At 44.2% G+C, this 17,802-nt stretch overlaps 1 protein-coding gene across 1 annotated transcript in view; it reads right to left on the bottom strand.

The window, feature by feature from the left end:
• LOC126330284 (uncharacterized) overlaps positions 1-13,750 on the bottom strand; it is a 276,052-nt gene extending 262,302 nt beyond the window's left edge. Inside the window, exon 1 of the mRNA XM_049996345.1 lies at positions 13,609-13,750. The gene's annotated coding sequence lies outside the window, so the exon portion shown is untranslated. The remainder of the gene's footprint in view (positions 1-13,608) is intronic.
• Positions 13,751-17,802: the final 4,052 nt, after the last annotated feature.

Below are 17,802 nucleotides of genomic sequence, written 5' to 3'. Positions count from 1 at the left end.
TCTCCGCTCAGGGACTGGGTGCTGTGTTGTCGTAATCATCATGATTTCATCCCTATCGACGCGCAAGTCGCCGAAGTGGCGTCAAATCGAAAGACTTGCACCCGGCGAACGGTCTACCCGACGGGAGGCCCTAGTCACGCAACCGCTCCCATAGCCTAATTGCGCATGCCCGACCTTCCGCGAGTGGACTACGTTGCCACTGCTCTATTTACAACCACTTTCTTTGGAAGTACAGCTCAAAGTGTACAACAAAATGTCATTTATTAACACAATTTAGTGATTTGAAACTGAACACGCCGCTCCTCTCTTCAACACAATTTAGTGATTTGAAACTGAACACGCCGCTCCCCTCTTCCAGGGCCGTTTTCTTGCACCCCAAATTCTGGCACAGAAAACGTCTTACATCTCGGGGATATGCATCAACTGTATCAGGATTAAGCACTAATATGTGACAACTATTTATCAAGGTTAGCCGTGGATGCAGGTCTTGACCTACGTCTTCTGGATGATAGTGACATCTTTGCTGAACTCATTTTATAGGAACTTTAATTTCTTGGAACATCTGACATGCAAAGATTTAAAAAAAATCTCCAAGGAACTTTGCTCGACAGATGTCCGTACTCGTATCCATTGAGAATGATGGCTGTTACACAAACTAAGTTGTTAAGTTCAATATCACGTACGTGCGAAAGGCTACCGTGACCCTGTTATCACTTCAATACATAACCTTTGAGTAATGTCTGTACTTTAGCCTATCAGAGATGATATTGTATGAAAACCGAAATGCTAATAACGCCGCAGAATATGAAACACAAATTTAGTGCGTTACGAATTAGTCAACTTGTAGATATGCGATTCCCACAAATTGCTTTATTTATTTGAGGTATGTTACACCGTCGAAGGACAAATAACGCTTGTCTTCGATGTTATGTGTTCCTTTCTCATAAACAAGAGGTTATTTGGAAGGGATGGGCTGCAGAGCCAGCTTTTAAGAAAAGCGTGCTGTCCTGGTACATACCGACGTCGGCTGAGGAAAGAACCGCTTTGCATTTCAAATACTTTTCTTGCCGGCGAAAAACAACAGGGTAAGGAGAAAGACACAAAAACACAAATTCAACCATTTGACTGGCTGAAACTATGAAATATCTTGTGAGACATGCTTATTGCATTGCATTGGAATCAGTCGAATACGTAAGTAGTATCTAATATGCGGCTATATACTGTACTGGACAGACGTAACTGGGTCAGTTACAGGCCCCGGCCATTATGAACAGATGTAATAACTCAACAACAATATATGAGTGCCGCCCCCCCCCCCCCCCCCCCACTGCTATGTACGCACATGTCCTTGCAGACATTTGTTTGACAACTACAGTATTGTGGTTTATGGAAAGTTGTACATGTGCTGAAAATCATTTGTGAGCTGCAGTAATCTTAAACGCACAGACCGTTAATAAAACGACTGTCATGATACACTGTAATACAAAAGTTTGCGGAAGCAGTTTGCGTTGCGTGCATACTGCATTAGACGAAACAGAAAGAATCGACTACGTCGATCATTGAAAGGATCATGTAATTCATCTGAACTATATCAAGTTTCCAAGAAGCAGCTGATGACAAGGAAGGGGGATTAATCTGTGATACATAGAGGGCAGACGAAAACATGGAAAAATCACAAACATAACACGCTACCATTCTTAATGCGGTGTAGGAAAACGGTTGGCATTCAAAGCAGATACCAGTCATCTCTGAATGGATAGACACAGGTCCTATGTGGTGTTAAAGGGAATCTTACACCACTATGCCTACAATATAGTGGCAAGTTCAGGTAACGACGCTGAAGGTAGATAGCATCACGCACCCTTCTCTCACGAAAGTACTAGTGGACCATAGAAGCTCAATAATATTGAGATGTGGTGATTGTGGTGGCTATGAGAGATGTGACAATTCATCCTTCTGCTCACAAAATCAGTCCTGGACGACGCAGGCTGTGTAAACAGCGACCCTGTGGTCTTGCGACACAACGTCGGCACGGGATTGGAGTGACACGACACAGCCGTCCAAATCACCATCGAATCCCTGCCGTCTTTCACTCTTGGGAGTTAAATTCGGCCACAAGTTGGACACTATGTCACAGAAGGCTCATCAGACCAAATGACTTTTTTTTCCATTGCTGTCTAGACCAGATGTTACACATTTGGCACTACGTTTTCCTGTTACGGGCATTTGTATCTCTGGTGTGTGGTTTTGGAGTCCCAGCTTATGGAGCTTGAGGCTCCTTCCTAGAGCCTGAGTATCGGGAGAATGAGTCATGCGTGCGTAGTGACAGATGGTTTGAAGCAGGTTCAGGCGAGTACGTAGTTCTAATTTTCATCCACCAGAGTCCAGTAGCGCACAGACACATTCAAGAAACAGATCAAGAGAATGTTTTTGTGAATTGTTCTGTTTACTTCTTGACGGCTTTTTTGTTTATGTTTGTACAGTTTTGTATATGCTTTTAGTAGTGTAAATGATACGTGAATGTGGTCTAAAGTAAATATGTAGATCATTGTTCTACTGATAAACGTGTAAGAACTAGTGTGAGTAATTTTTAAGATAGTATGAATGAAGACGACGGAGAATTTTGAACCATACACCACTGGCCATTAAAATTGCTACACCAAGAAGAAATGCAGATGATAAACGGGTATTCATTGGACAAAATGTATTATACTAGAACTGACATGTGATTACATTTTCACGCAATTTGGGTGCATAGATCCTGAGAAATCAGTACCCAGAACAACCACATCTGGCTGTAATGACGGCCTTGATACGCCTGGGCATTGAGTCAAACAGAGCTTGGATGGCGTGTACAGGTACAACTGCCCATGCAGCCTCAACACGATACCACAGTTCATCACGAGTAGTGACTGGCGTATTGTGACGAGCCAGTTGCTCGGCCACCATTGACCAGACGTTTTCAGTTGGTAATAGATCTGGAGAATGTACTGGCCATGGCAGCAGTCGAACATTTTCTGTATCCAGAAAGGCCCGTCCAGGACCTGCAACATGCGGTCGTGCATTACCCTGCTGAAATGTAGGGTTCCGCAGGGATCGAATGAAGAGTAGAGCCACGGGTCGTAACACACCTGAAATGTAACGTTCACTGTTCAAAGTGCAGTCAGTGCGAACAAGAGGTGACCGAGACGTGTAACCAGTGGCACACCATACCATCACGCCGGGTGATATGCTAGTATGGTGATGACGAATACAAGCTTCCAATGTGCGTTCACCGCGATGTCACCAAACACGGATGCGACCATCATTATGCTGTAAACAGAATCTGGATCCATTCGAAAAAAATATTTTTCCATTCGTGCACCCAGGTTCGTCGATGAGTACACCATCGCAGGCCCTCCTGTCTGTGACGCAGCGTCAAGGGTAACCGCAGCCATGGTCTCCGAGCTGATAGTCCATGTTGCTGCAAACGTCGTCGAACTGTTCGTGCAGATGATTGTTGTCTTGCAAACGTCCCCATCTGTTGACTCAGGGATCGAGACGTGGCTGCACGATCCGTTTCAGCCATGCGGATAAGATGCCTGTCATTTCGACTGCTAGTGATACGAGGCCGTTGGGATCCAGCACGGCGTTCCGTATTATCCTCCTGAACCCACCGATTCCATATTCTGCTAACAGTCATTGGATCTCGACCATCACGAACACCAATGTCGCGATACGATAAACCGCAATCGCGATAGGCTACAATCCGACCTGTCTCAAAGTCGGGAACGTAATTGTATGCATTTCTCCTGCTTACAGGAGGCATCACTACAACGTTTCACCAGGCAACGCCGGTCAACTGCTGTTTGTGTATGAGAAATCGGTTGGAAAGTTTCCTCATGTCAGCACGTTGCAGATGTCGCCACCGGCGCCAACCTTGTGTGAATGCTCTGAAAATCTAATCATTTGCATATCACAGCATCTTCTTCCTGTCGGTTAAATTTCGCGTCTGTAGCACGTCATCTTCGTGGTGTAGCTATTTTAATGGCCAGTAGTGTAATATGATAGTAAGTTTATGGTAAGAGGAAAGCTAATTCGAGTGCAAATGAAAATAGTTAATAACATAAATTAGAAATAAAATATCAGAATATTAAATATTTATTTCGGGAAAAAGCACAGTTAGAGAGTGTGTTATTTGTTGATTGGTTAGTCATGAAAAGCGCGGACTAACGCGGAAGAATAATGTTTTTCTGTTGGCCTTAAAGAAAACTGACCAATCAGAACGCAGTATTCTTCGCGCGTATTTTCTCTTGGAGATGTAGAATGCTTGCGACAGTCTAAGAGTCGGAGCCCAGCCTTTCAATGGTACGGTGATCCGTAATTTCTAAAAAAACACACCGGAATAAATATGTTTGCTTTCGGGTAATACGTTACCATAAACTTGCCAACATGCATGAAAGGGTTTGTGTATGACTTTGTTAGGATTAGCGTGGGCTTGGCAGTGAACGTGGAATTCTCGGCTTCAGAATATACCGAAGTTTGCCAGTATTTCCACCCTTCTTTCAAAATTAAGACCTTTTCCCGATTCTTAGAATAGTTACGTTGTATGCAGCCAGGTGCGAGTTGCAGTACGCTAGGTTTCTGCTCGGCTTTCCTACCGGCGATCTCCTGCAACGAGTTCACCAGGTAAGAGTTCGAAAGGAAGCGCGCCGTCGCAAGCTCCGTAAGTGTTCTAGTATAATATATTTGTCCATTGAATACCCGTTTATCATCTGCTTTTCTTCTTGGTGTAGCAATTTTAATGGCCAGTAGTGTATTTTCAGCCATGCGTTTCTCGCGGAGATTCCATATTTTCCTCCAGCCCCCGTATATTCCTTTCTACCTTCCTAAAACTGCCTTCGAAAGCAGCGTGCTTTCCCCTTCACAAAACATGTTCGCTGTTGTTCTTGCTTCTAGTATGTATATGCATCAAGTTTTGCTACCTCTTGTGCCTGCGACCATCATACCAACATATGTTAAAACAAACATACATCTTAAGAGCTTGAACTTAATCACACATCGGAGGTAACGGACCAGTAAACACTTATTTGATAATTGCCCGCAACTGCGTTTAACAACAGAAAAAACGTCTGCGCCAACACTGAAAGATAACATTAACCCTAAATATTGGAAATTTGAGGTACGTTCCTATAGGATCAAACTGCTGAGGTCATCAGTCCCTAGGCTTACACACTACTTAATCTAACTTAAACTAACTTACGCTAAGGACAACACACACACACCCATTCCCCGAGGAGGACTCGAACCTCCGAGGGGGGAAGCCGCGCGAACAATGGCAAGGCACCTTAGACTACCAAACCCTCGAAAAAATTACGGTTTCATCAGCGTGTCAAACGGGATATTTTGGTACGTATCTAACCATTGGAGATCTAATAATTGTAACTGACTAATACATACATTGTAACTACGTTTGACTAAATTTGGAGTAGCACAATTTACGATGGTTTAGTAGCAATGAAACATTTTCCCCCTTTGTGTTCTAGGGTTACGCTACACATATTAAATATCATTTTAAAGGTAATACTATATAGTTCAAACCGCCCGCAAAAGAACCTCGAATAAAAGTTGCATATCAATATAAATGAAAGCACAACGTAACTACCCACTAAATTTTAAATGTTTTTAATTTAGAAAATGCCCTGGAGGATGTACTGCCTCACTCTGCGGCAGTTCCAGTGTTTATCTACGGTGCATAGCCCTTGGGAACCACCTATGTACTCATATCTGCGTTTCTGTGCTATTACGCTTTTCTCGAGAGCACTGCATTTCAGCGCAACACATTTACTGTTAACAAACTTCAGCAAAGATAACCATTTTCACGCTCAGTATTGGTGGCACATAAAGCTCACTTTTCAACAAAGATAGAGAGTAAAAGTTAAATGTAATTGTCTAACGTCGTCATACAGCTGAGTTACGTATTAAGTTTGTAGGTTTTCGCAGTTTTGCTAGATACTAAAGTACACGATTTATTGGATGCAGTAATCGTAATTATATTATACCCATGGCTGACAACACTAGCGGTTTGCAGTTTTGCTACGTTGAATACAGATGTTACACATGCTTCGCTGCGATTAGTGGTCTACCATTGTTCGGCATTTCCCGTGAAGCACGACTCAAATGCCGTAACGGAGAGACGCAGCATTGCTTCGAGAAGGTCATTTCCTCCTCAAGCTCCTGCTGCGTGTACAAACAGCGGAGAAACTGTTTTAATGTCGTAGTTCACGTCTCTGAAAGCATGATGCACACTGTCAAGAAAAGGGCAACATATTTGTCACTTATATTTTACCATCAGCTTTACCAATTCAGTTGAATGTGATTAAGAATGAGTAAGAACGAACTCTTGTTCAGAGAAAAAAACAGAACACCTTGAACGACCAGAGATCGGACGTTCATATTCGCAGGACATGAATAGTGGAATGATGGCGGCATGAGGACACTTTTGATATCAAACTGATATGCAAATTAATAAAACTGATCTATTAATTACAACCACCCCACCCCCCCAACCGATACTCTCATTCCTACCCCTGCCCCTTCTTCTTTCATCTTCTCTATTGGTGGTAGCTTCGAATTGTGTCCTAAATTTCAAATTTAGGTGGGAATTTGGAATTTTGGTGGAATTTCATTGTCCTAGGGTTGTGCTAACGACCCACCCCAACCTCGACCCGAGAATCGGCGGGAAATTAAAAATGGCTGAGCCCTTTCTGGGACTCAAACGCTTGTCCTTATGGATGGAAAGCACAAGTGCACCCCCTCGCCCCCCAACAATGGAAACTGTCCAGATGCAGCAGAGGAAAGATAGATTGCTGTACTTTATTTATTTTGGTTGGAAACTGAAGTAAAGATCGGTGTCTGTGTTTGTCCTTAGGATAATTTAGGTTAAGTAGTGTGTAAGCTTAGGGACTGATGACCTTAGCAGTTAAGTCCCATAAGATTTCACACACATTTTTTTTGTTATTCAGTGAAGACCGTTCCACACCAAACTGAGCCATGACATCCATCAAAGTGCACAAGATCTCTCGAGATACATGCGTGTTGAGGAGGGTAGCATCCCTTATAAGTGTACAATAGACATGAGAGAGATGTGGTGATATAACATAGGGAGAGATAGGCCCAGTGTGCATGGATGCCCAAGATGGCTGTTCTTCTGCCTGGGGGTTGTGCAGTGTGGTTACATTTTAGATGATGAAGTTGCACTTTGGGTAACCATCTTTTGTCTTGCTTTGTTCAAGGGACATTACAGACTGCTGTACATGCCAATGTCATTAGCAAAGAGCAGCCACTTGGACAACGCAGATTGACTGAAGATTCTGCCATCAGATGGAGTGTACGGGTGCGATCAACATAGGTGTCACGAAGAACTCGTAGCAGCTGGCCATATGAAAAAGCCTGTATCCCTACCTATGATGGGGAGGGGGAGGAAAAGGGATGGATGAGGGAAGGTAAGAGTGGCTTTAAGTTTGGTAGTCCATAACCACACATCGAGTGGAATGCATGTTCAACAGCTGCCCCTCTCTCCTGGTGTAATGTTTTTGGATGGCGATTTTCTCTGGTCGCCGTACATATGTTGCATTATTACCCATCAGTTATAAGTGCTGGTATTTTTCTCGACAATTTCGATGTGTAGTTACAACAGTGAAACATTTTCCATCAGTTGTGGTAGTGAGTATTGGCTTTCCTGAATTTCGATTACCTGAGCTGAAGGCCGATTGTCGAGCAATACCGTGGGAGTCGTCTGTAGCGAACTCTCATGTCGAACAGTGATAGACATAGTCCTCAGCTGTATGCTTACAGGTAATACACTTATTAAAATTCTCTCTGTCCGACACCAGCATGACGTCAGATGAACATATTTCCTGCCAAAAAATCAGATACCTTTCACTCCAGGCTTTTTCCTGTCAGCTTGTAGGTGAAAGGTACAGTTTGAGTGCACCTGATGCAAGTTTCATGTGGTATTGTGTAATTTTTTCCAGCAGGATAACAGCATTGGTGGGTTATTAATTGATCAATGCAACTAATCTACGTATCAGTTTGATATCAAAATTATCCTCATGCCGCCATTGTCCCACTACTAATATGTAAATTAGAATGCTCTGCAGAAATTATTAGCATTTCAGTCACCTTGGTTCAACATGTGTCCTGTTGCCTAGTAGACATAGGGTCTGCCGTGGACCTTGATAATTTGTTCTATGCATGACGGCATCGATGTGTATAAGGTGTGAATGGCATCTTGTGTTATAGCCATCCATGCTGTATTTATCTAGTTCCAAAGTTCATCTTCTGAGGTTGGCATTGGGGTACAGCGCTGTTTCACCACATCTCACACACTTTCGATTGGTGACAAATCTGGCGATCTGACGGGCCAGAGCAAAAGGCTGACATCCTGTGACACCCAGAAGGCATGTGTTCATGCAAGAACACGTGGTCGTGCATTTCTTGCTGAAAAATGTTGTCTAGGGTGTTGCACAGAAAGGGTATGGCTATGGGGCGCAGGATATCATTCACATAGGTCACACTCGTGACAGTTCCTTGGACACTCAGAAACTACGATTTGTGGTTGTTTCCAACAGCATGCCACACCATAAGGCCTTGATATGACGATGTATCTATGACCTTGAATTGATGCTGTATATGTTGTGCGAATGCAAGCACTGTGATGTTGCTCCCCCTGTCTGCGGCGAACCAAAATGCAGCCACTATTTCGAAACAAAAATAACCTGGATTCCTCCGAAAACACTATCTGATGCCATTCCTGTCCCCAGTGACATCGTTCCATACACCACTGCCGGGACTGATGGCCTTTGTAGTCTGGTCCCTTCAACCCCCACAAACCAACCCACCAACCACTGTCGTCTAGCACGTTTCTGCACATTCGTTAACCATGTCGTAATAAACAGTGACGGATTGTCACCCCTGACAGTGTCAGTGTACGATGTGTTACATTGTTCCACAGTTGCGCCAGAGCCGAGGAGGTCGCAGATATGTCCTGCAATGTCATTCGGACGAGGTGTCGATCTTCTCATGGAGGAGAGGGGAGGGGGAGGGGATGGTGTGGGTGATCCGCCCAGACCCATCTTGTTGTGTTCTATGGCCTTCCGCGAACCATTCTGCACACATCCGTTGCACTACCTAATCACTTCGTCCCACACGAATAGCAATTTGCCGGACAGATGCATCACATTCTCTCATGCCGGTAACGCACCCTCTTTCAAACTCAGTGATTAGACGGCATGGTCCACGGATACGCCTGCAAGGCATCCTGCACGTCTGCTCAAGTGACACTGATCCATTACCTTCGGTTTATAGCGACAACGAGAGCCGCAGCCAGATTTTAGCGGTAGGTGGTGTTGCGCCGCGGTATCGATGTTGACCTTGCGCCCGCGGGCCGACATGGTTCAAATGCTAATGATTTCTCCAGAACATACTAATTTACATGTCCTGCGAATATCAATGTCCTATCTCTAGTCGTTCAAGGTATTCTGTTTTTTCTGAAGATGAGTGTAAATCATCTTGTTTGCTACTTTGTACTAACATCCAAACACTCATTGGGTTTGATAATGCGTTTCAGAAAGGAAGTTCAATATCAACTGGAAACAGCTGTAATTTGACTTACGGATTGCAGACCAGTAACGCATCAATCTGCGCTGTAGAAAGTACTGCAGGTATGGGAGGGATCACACAATGATGAGAACTGATTAATCCAGTCGAGTTGATTATCCAGAATTCAACTTCAAATTTTTCGTATTTCGCCCGCATCTCGTGGTCGTGCGGTAGCGTTCTCGCTTCCCACGCCCGGGTTCCCTGGTTCGATTCCCGGCGGGGTCAGGGATTTTCTCTGCCTCGTGATGCCTGGGTGTTGTGTGATGTCCTTGGGTTAGTTAGGTTTAAGTAGTTCTAAGTTCTAGGGGACTGCTGATCTAAGATGTTATGTCCCATAGTGCTCAGAGCCATTTCGTATTTCACTAGTTTATTACTGCCGTGACAGTGAAATAGGTCTCATATTAGCAGATAACTAAAATATTTTGAGACAATGTTGAAATTGATAATCCTGCAATAATATATATTTAGACTCAGCTGATCTCTGTTGTCATAGCATTAATTGGACAGTTCCGTTTCTAAAATCGCTTTCGGTTGTCAGGATTCCCTACGATATACTTAAGGTGTCTTCCTTCCCCTAAAAATGAGTAAGCTTTGGAATACAGCGTCAGTTCGTATGAAAGTTTGCATTTCAAATACAAGGAAAATGTGCATTCACTGTCGTTCTCGCCTGATTGTCTATGACAACAGTAACAGAGTGGTACTTGATCTGAGGCCAATTGAAAACTGCAAACACCAATCCAACGCTGAGCATGCTTAAATGCGTTAATTCTGTGGTGGAAGCCCTAGAAGTACCTCGCTCGAATCTTTATCTTGGAGTAAATTTGCGATCGCAAGGATTACTACATAATATAAAAATAACTGTCTCGATCGCGTAGATTTATTAATCCTTATTATGACCCGGCCCGCCTCTGTAGCTGCATGGTCAGCTGTAGATGACTGCTATGCGAAGGACCCGGGCTCGATTCCCGGTACTGTCAAGTGCACTGACTCGGCATTGTAATGCCATTTGAGGAGCTACTTGGATTCTGTGGTCTGAAAAGTCGGCAAAACGGCAGGGAGAGGGGTGTGCTGAGCATATGCCCATCTATAAAGCATCTGCATAACGTCGCAAGGCAGGGGGTGACACGGCGGCCGGTCGGCATCCCTTGTGCCTTCAAGGCCTGGAGAGCAGCTCGTTATTACGAAGTGTATCAACGTCAATTATCATCAAATGTATAAGATAAAATCTTAATGGAAGAGCATTATACATAAACAAAAGAAACTGGTTAACAAGGAACTTGGTGATTTTTACAACATACTGAGGTCTAAGACAGCTGACCTGGGCTACCAACTTATGTAACACCCCAGTACTGAACACCAACGATAACTAAAAACTTTTACACCGAGCAACTGATTATTAAGGAAAGGATATGCACAATGTAGTAACCAGCAAACTTACGTAAATCGGTTTAGTGTAAAATACTGTATCAGTAACGGTGAATGTAAATACTACAGAGCTTTTTTATACAGTTACAAAACATTCAAAATTTTGAACATTGAACGTTAACATACTCCATCAAAATGTAAAATCGTATTTACCTATTTCTTTTGCTTTATTTTCGCCTTGAATGAATACTGTTACTGACTCATGGTAGCCAAGGATATTCCTCCTCTCATCTTTCTAGATGAACACACAGCCTTGCACTCTCTTAGGGGATAAATTAGACGTTAGTACTTTGATGTTATTCCTATTTGTACGACGTCCACCATGGCCGATTCACGTCTATTGTCTACGCTAATTTCTGTTGATACCGAGTTGCAGTTGGCATCTGCTGGTTGAAATAAGACATTGTTGTGGCAATTTTTCAAACTTCAGATACTTTGACGCCTTAAGCTACAATATAAATAAGGCGAAAAGAAACTTAAACGCATTGTCTAATATTAATTAAGTAATGTGATGTACCGTATCGTGATTCGGACGTAGCCGATACAAGAGAAACTCATACTTCAATGCACTGAGTGCGACATTCTTGTTATTTCAACAAAGAGATTTACAACGATGAGGCAAATTAGGGGAAAAATGTTAAACACGTGATTTTAGCATCCCATACGAGGTCCTCATGGGATCCTTTACTGTGCTCGATGGTTGGCACACTACAACTGACAGATACGGCCGAAAAGTTGCCTCAAGGGCGCTACCGTGAGGTGCGTGCTGGCGTACTAACAGAACAGTATACAACTGTACTCACACAATAAAAAAGAAAAAAATAGATTATTCATTTCAAAAGTAATTAAGATTACTAAATGCCTGTGATTTAGACTGTTCTGTTTATGAGCACCAGAATTACGCAGACCGGCAAGTGGGGAGCAGATGAAAGCGCATGACAATGTCTTAGTTTTTATTGCAAAGTAGGAGACTGCAGTTCTCAGCGTTACCGCGGCATTATGACAGTTACTCGTAGACGCTTTTGGTGGTGAGCCTTTCGTCGGTCGGGAGCAAGAGACAAGTAGGCTAACTGGTGATTATGGGTAAACGCCTTCTGCTGGTTGTTTCATTCCATACACATTCATAGCACAAACACCGCACTATAGCGCACATTAGTCATCACCATGACGTCGTAAACACTATCGGGTGGACAAAGGTACTGGGCGACAAGTCACCCACAGTAGGATCTTGCTGTACTCTGTAGGAATCAGCATGGGTTTCGAAAAAGACGGTCGTGTGAAACCCAGCTCGCGCTATTGGTCCACGAGACTTAGAGGGCCATAGACACGGGTTCACAGATAGATGCCGGGTTTCTTGACTTCCGCCAGGCGTTCGATACAGTTCCCCACAGTCGTTTAATGAACAAAGTAAGAGCATATGGACTACCAGACCGATTGTGTGATTGTATTGAAGAGTTCCTAGATAACAGAACGCAGCATGTCATTCTCAATAGAGAGAAGTCATCCGAAGAAAGAGTGATTTCAGGTGTGCCGCAGGGGAGTGTCATAGGACCGTTGCTATTCACAATATACATAAATGACTTGGTGGATGACATCGGAAGTTCACTGAGGCTTTTTGCAGATGATGCTGTGGTGTATCGAGAGGTTGTAACAATGGAAAATTGTACTGAAATGCAGGAGGATCTGCAGCGAATTGACGCATGGTGCAGGGATTGGCAATTGAATCTCAATGTAGCGAAGTGTAATGTGATGCGAATACATAGAAAGATAGGTCCCTTATCATTTAGCTACAAAATAGCAGGTCAGCAACTGGAAGCAGTTAATTCCATAAATTATCTGGGAGTAGGCATTAGGAGTGATCTAAAATGGAATGACCATATAAAATTAATCGTCGGTAAAGCAGATGCCAGACTGAGATTCATTGGAAGAATCCTAAGGAAATGCAATCCGACAACAAAGGAAGTAGGTTACAGTACGCTTGTTCGCCCAATGCTTGAATACTGCTCAACAGTGTGGGATCCGTACCAGATAGGGTTGATAGAAGAGATAGAGAAGATCCAACGGAGAGCAGCGCGCTTCGTTACAGGATCATTTAGTAATCGCGAAAGCGTTACGGAGATGACAGATAAACTCCAGTGGAAGACTCTGCAGGAGAGACGCTCAGTAGCTCGGTACGGGCTTTTGTTAAAGTTTCGAGAACATACCTTCACCGAAGAGTCAAGCAGTATATTGCTCCCTCTTACGTATATCTCGCGAAGAGACCATGAGGATAAAATCAGAGAGATTAGAGCCCACACAGAAGCATACCGACAATCCTTCTTTCTACGAACAATACGAGACTGGAATGGAAGGGAGAACCGATAGAGGTACTCAAGTTACCCTCCGCCACACACATTCAGGTGACTTGCAGAGTATGTATGTAGATGTATGTAAGTATTATGTGGAGTATGTCACACCGATACTACACTCAACCGATCAGTACGTGAACTCAGCTGCGCGCTACACGACATAACCTATGGAGGACAATATCGAGGTAAATACCGTTTTAGAGATTTAAATCCTTCGCTGAGAGCAGCTGCGGCCTCCTTTGCGGCGGATGTCGCGGACGAAACGGCAGGTGAGCGGCGCGTGTAAGTGAGGCGCTACAGCAGGTGCGTCGCTGGCGAAGCCCCGAGCTGCACTGGCTGGCTGAACTGGCGCTCCGCCAGCGCGGACCACGGGCCGCGCTGAGCACAGGCCGGACGCCCGCTTTCCCGCCTCGCCGATAGCAGCAGCAGCAACACGCCGGCGCGGCCGACCTTGGCTGCCGCTTCCAGACGAGTTTGCGTGCGGCCAGTCTCATCCGCAACATGACTGCGCGATGCGCTACAGGTATTCTGCAAACCCACCACCGAGGCCTAGACGGAGACTGCGTTTTGCTGACCACTCTTTACAAACGAACACCGACTACAGATATCTGCTTTTAAGGAACACTGCCTGACACAAAAGTGAAGCAAGCAGAAGCGGAAGAGAGAACGAAACGAAACTTCAGAGCTTGAGACAGTTGTTGTTGTTGCGGTCTTCAGTCCTGAGACTGGTTTGATGCAGCTCTCCACGCTACTCTATCCTGTGCAAGCTTCTTCATATCCCAGTACCTACTGCAACCTACATCCCTCTGAATATGTTTGGTGTTTCTGAAGAAGAGAAATTTGTTAACATCGAGTATAGATTTAAGTGTCAGGAAGTCGTTTCTGAAAGTATTTGTATGGAGCGTAGCCATGCATGGAAGTGAAACATGGACGATAACTAGTTTGGACAAGAAGAGAATAGAAGCTTTCGAAATGTGGTGCTACAGAAGAATGCTGAAGATAAGGTGGATAGATGACGTAACTAATGAGGAGGTATTGAATAGGATTGGGGAGAAGAGAAGTTTGTGGATCAACTTGACTAGAAGAAGGGGTCGGTTGGTAGGACATGTTTTGAGGCATCAAGGGATCACAAATTTAGCATTGGAGGGCAGCGTGGAGGGTAAAAACGTGGAGGGAGACTAAGAGATGAATACACTAAGCAGATTCAGAAGGATGTAGGTTGCAGTAGGTATTGGGAGATGAAGAAGCTTTCACAGGATAGAGTAGCATGGAGAGCTGCATCAAACCAGTCTCAGGACTGAAGACAACAACAACACGAGGGGTGGAGGTCTCTTCTGAGCAATACGTTGCAAGGCATCCCAGATTGCTCAATAATGTTCATGCCTTGGGAGTTTGGCGACCAGCGGAAGTGTTTAAATTCAAAAGAGTGATCCTGGAGCCACTCTGTAGCAATTCTGCACGTGTGGGGTGCCGCATTGTCGTGCTGCAATAGACCAAGTCCATCGGATTGCACATTGGACATGAATGGATGCACATGATCAGACAGGATGCTTAAGTGTACGTGTCACCTGTCAGAGTCGTATCTAGATATAGGAGGAGTCACATATCACTCCAACAGCACATGCCCCACACCATTACAGAGCCTTAATCAGCTTCAACAGTCCCCTGTTGACATGCAGGGTCGATGGATTCATGAGGTTGTCTCCAGACCCGTACACGTCCATCCGCTCGATACAATTTGAAACGAGACTCTTATGACCAGGCAACATGTTTCCAGTCATAAACAGTCCAATGTCAGTGTTGACGGGTCCAGATGAGGCGTAAAGCTTTGTCTTGTACAGTCATCAACGGTACACGAGTGGCCCTTCGTCTTCGAAAGCCCATATCGTTGATATTACGGTATATTGATAATTTTTACTTATGGACCATCTGACAGCAACTGAATAAAACACAATTTTGGTGCCACACGCGTTTCGCCTTTATTTTCTGCAAGGCATCATCAGTGGCAGGTTGCGTGGACAATTACGCTCCTTTTGCATTTTTGGTGTTGTTCTTCTTCTTATGAATGCCAATTTGCGGTTTTTATCCCACATACCACAGAACAGAAATCCAAACATTGCATTGAAACAAGCGTTCAGTTCATAGTGCTGTGGTATGTGGGAAAAAACCGTAAACTGGCATTCATAAGAAGAAGAATGATACCAAAAGTGCAAGAGGAGCGTAATATGTAAGAAATTGTCCACGCAACCTGCCACTGATGATGCCTTGCAGAAAATAAAGGCGAAACGCGTATGGCACTAAAATTGTGTTTTATTCAGTTGCTTCAGACGGTCCATAAGTAAAAATTATCAATATACCGTAAAATTACACTCAACTGAGGAAGACAGGACCAAAAAAGTTGAAGATATCGATGATGTTTCATTGAATGGTTCGCACCCTGTCACTTGTTGACTGCCCAGCATTTAAAACTGCAGGAACTTGCGAAAGGTTGCACTTCTGTCATGCTGAACGATTCTCTTGAATCGTCGTTTCTCCCGTTCTTACAAGATCTTTTTCCGGCTGCAGCAATGTTGGAGATCTGATGTTTTGCCGGATTGCTGTTATTCATGGTACAGTCGTGAAATCTTCGTACGGGACAATCCCCTCTTCATCACTACGTCGGAAATGCTGTCTCCCTTCGCTCGTACGCCTACTACAACACATCGTTCAAACTCACTCAAATCTTGATGACCTGCCATTGTAGCAGCAGTAACCGATCTAACAGCTGCGCCAGACGCTTGTTGTCTTATATAGGCGTTGCGACCGCAGCGCCGTATTCTGCCTGTTTACATATCTCTACATTTGAATGCGCAAGCCTATACCAGTTTCTTTGGGGCTTCAGTGAAGTCTCATGAAGTTCCGCTGTATGTAGTCTTCAGAATGCTGTCTGTAACGGAGGAGCGTTCCAAGCAGAGGGCAGCCATTGAGATTCTTTTGAGGGAAAACCAGAGCGTCACAGATGTTCATAGACGCTTGCCAAATGTTTACAGAGACCTGACAATGAAAACAGCACGGTGAATCGTTGGGCCAGACCTCTGTCATCATCGCAACAAGGTCGGGCAAACCGGTCCGATGTCCCGCGAGCTGGCCGGACACACACAGCTGTGACTCCTGCAATAGTGGAACTTGCGGACACTCTCATTCGCTGCAAAACTGGGCGCTCTGTTGACAGTGCTAACACACTCGTCCGCCAGCTGGGCTACTCAAAGCTGTGTTCCTACTGAGTACCCCACTGCATAATAGAAGGCCAGAAAGAGCAACGAAGGACCATCTAAACGAAATTGTTTGCGTGTTACGTGGCTGGTCGTAACAATTTTTTTTGGAACATCGTCACAGGCGATAATACTTGGTTCCATCACTTTAAACTGGAAACAAAACGACAATCCAAAGAGCAGCGCATCTTTATTCCGAAAAAGATTTTCAAGACGCATCCTCAGGCGGTAATGTCGTGGCGACGGTCTCCTGGGGCTTTGAAAGGGTTATTCTGTTTGATGTTCTCCCTCAAGGTGTAACGATCAACTTGGTAGTGTATTGTGTTATTCTCGGGAAAATGAAGGAACAAAACTGCAACAAACTCCTCATTCTCCACCACAATACAATGCGTCACACAAGCCTGCACACATAAGAGGAGCTCAGGAAACTTCATTGGACTGTTCTTCCTCATCCACCGTGCAGCCCAGATCTCCTAAGTGGGGAGGTTACTGATGCAGTAAGACGTTAGCTCTAACGTTGAGCAGTATAGTGTTACCACGCGGAGATACAAGCCGTCCCAGTCATGTGGCGAAGGCCATCGCATTGAACGGAAATTGTGTTGAAAAATAGTGGGAAATAATGTGGTGTACTGGAATCCTGAAAAAACCAACCTGCTTTAGGAAACAAATGTTTTGCACTACTTATTGAAACGCCTCTCGCACATTAGATGGAAAAGCAATTCATCTTTCTCATAGAAGTTTTCAAAGTCCTCAGCCTTATAATGATTGCACATGCCCATCTATTACGTATCATGATCGTAAACAATAAAAAATTTGTCTTACAATAACACACGGCCAAATAGAAAGGAACAAACATGAAGACTGATCACATATGACTAGAGAACAATCTGTGTTGTTCCCTGGTCTGCTGGGATCAATCTTTGTGATTGTTCCTTTTAACTGGATCATGTGTAGACCAATGTGGTACTGCTTAAGAGCGTGTTACATAATACACTGCTGGCCATTAAAATTGCACACCAAGAAGAAATGCAGATGATAAACGGGTATTCATTGGACAAATATATTATACTAGAACTGACATGTGATTACATTTTCACGCAATTTGGGTGCATAGATCCTGAGAAATCAGTACCCAG

Source organism: Schistocerca gregaria, chromosome 2, assembly GCF_023897955.1.
Source record: "Schistocerca gregaria isolate iqSchGreg1 chromosome 2, iqSchGreg1.2, whole genome shotgun sequence".
NCBI lineage: Eukaryota > Metazoa > Arthropoda > Insecta > Orthoptera > Acrididae > Schistocerca > Schistocerca gregaria.
This window is presented reverse-complemented; position numbering and strand designations above follow the sequence as displayed.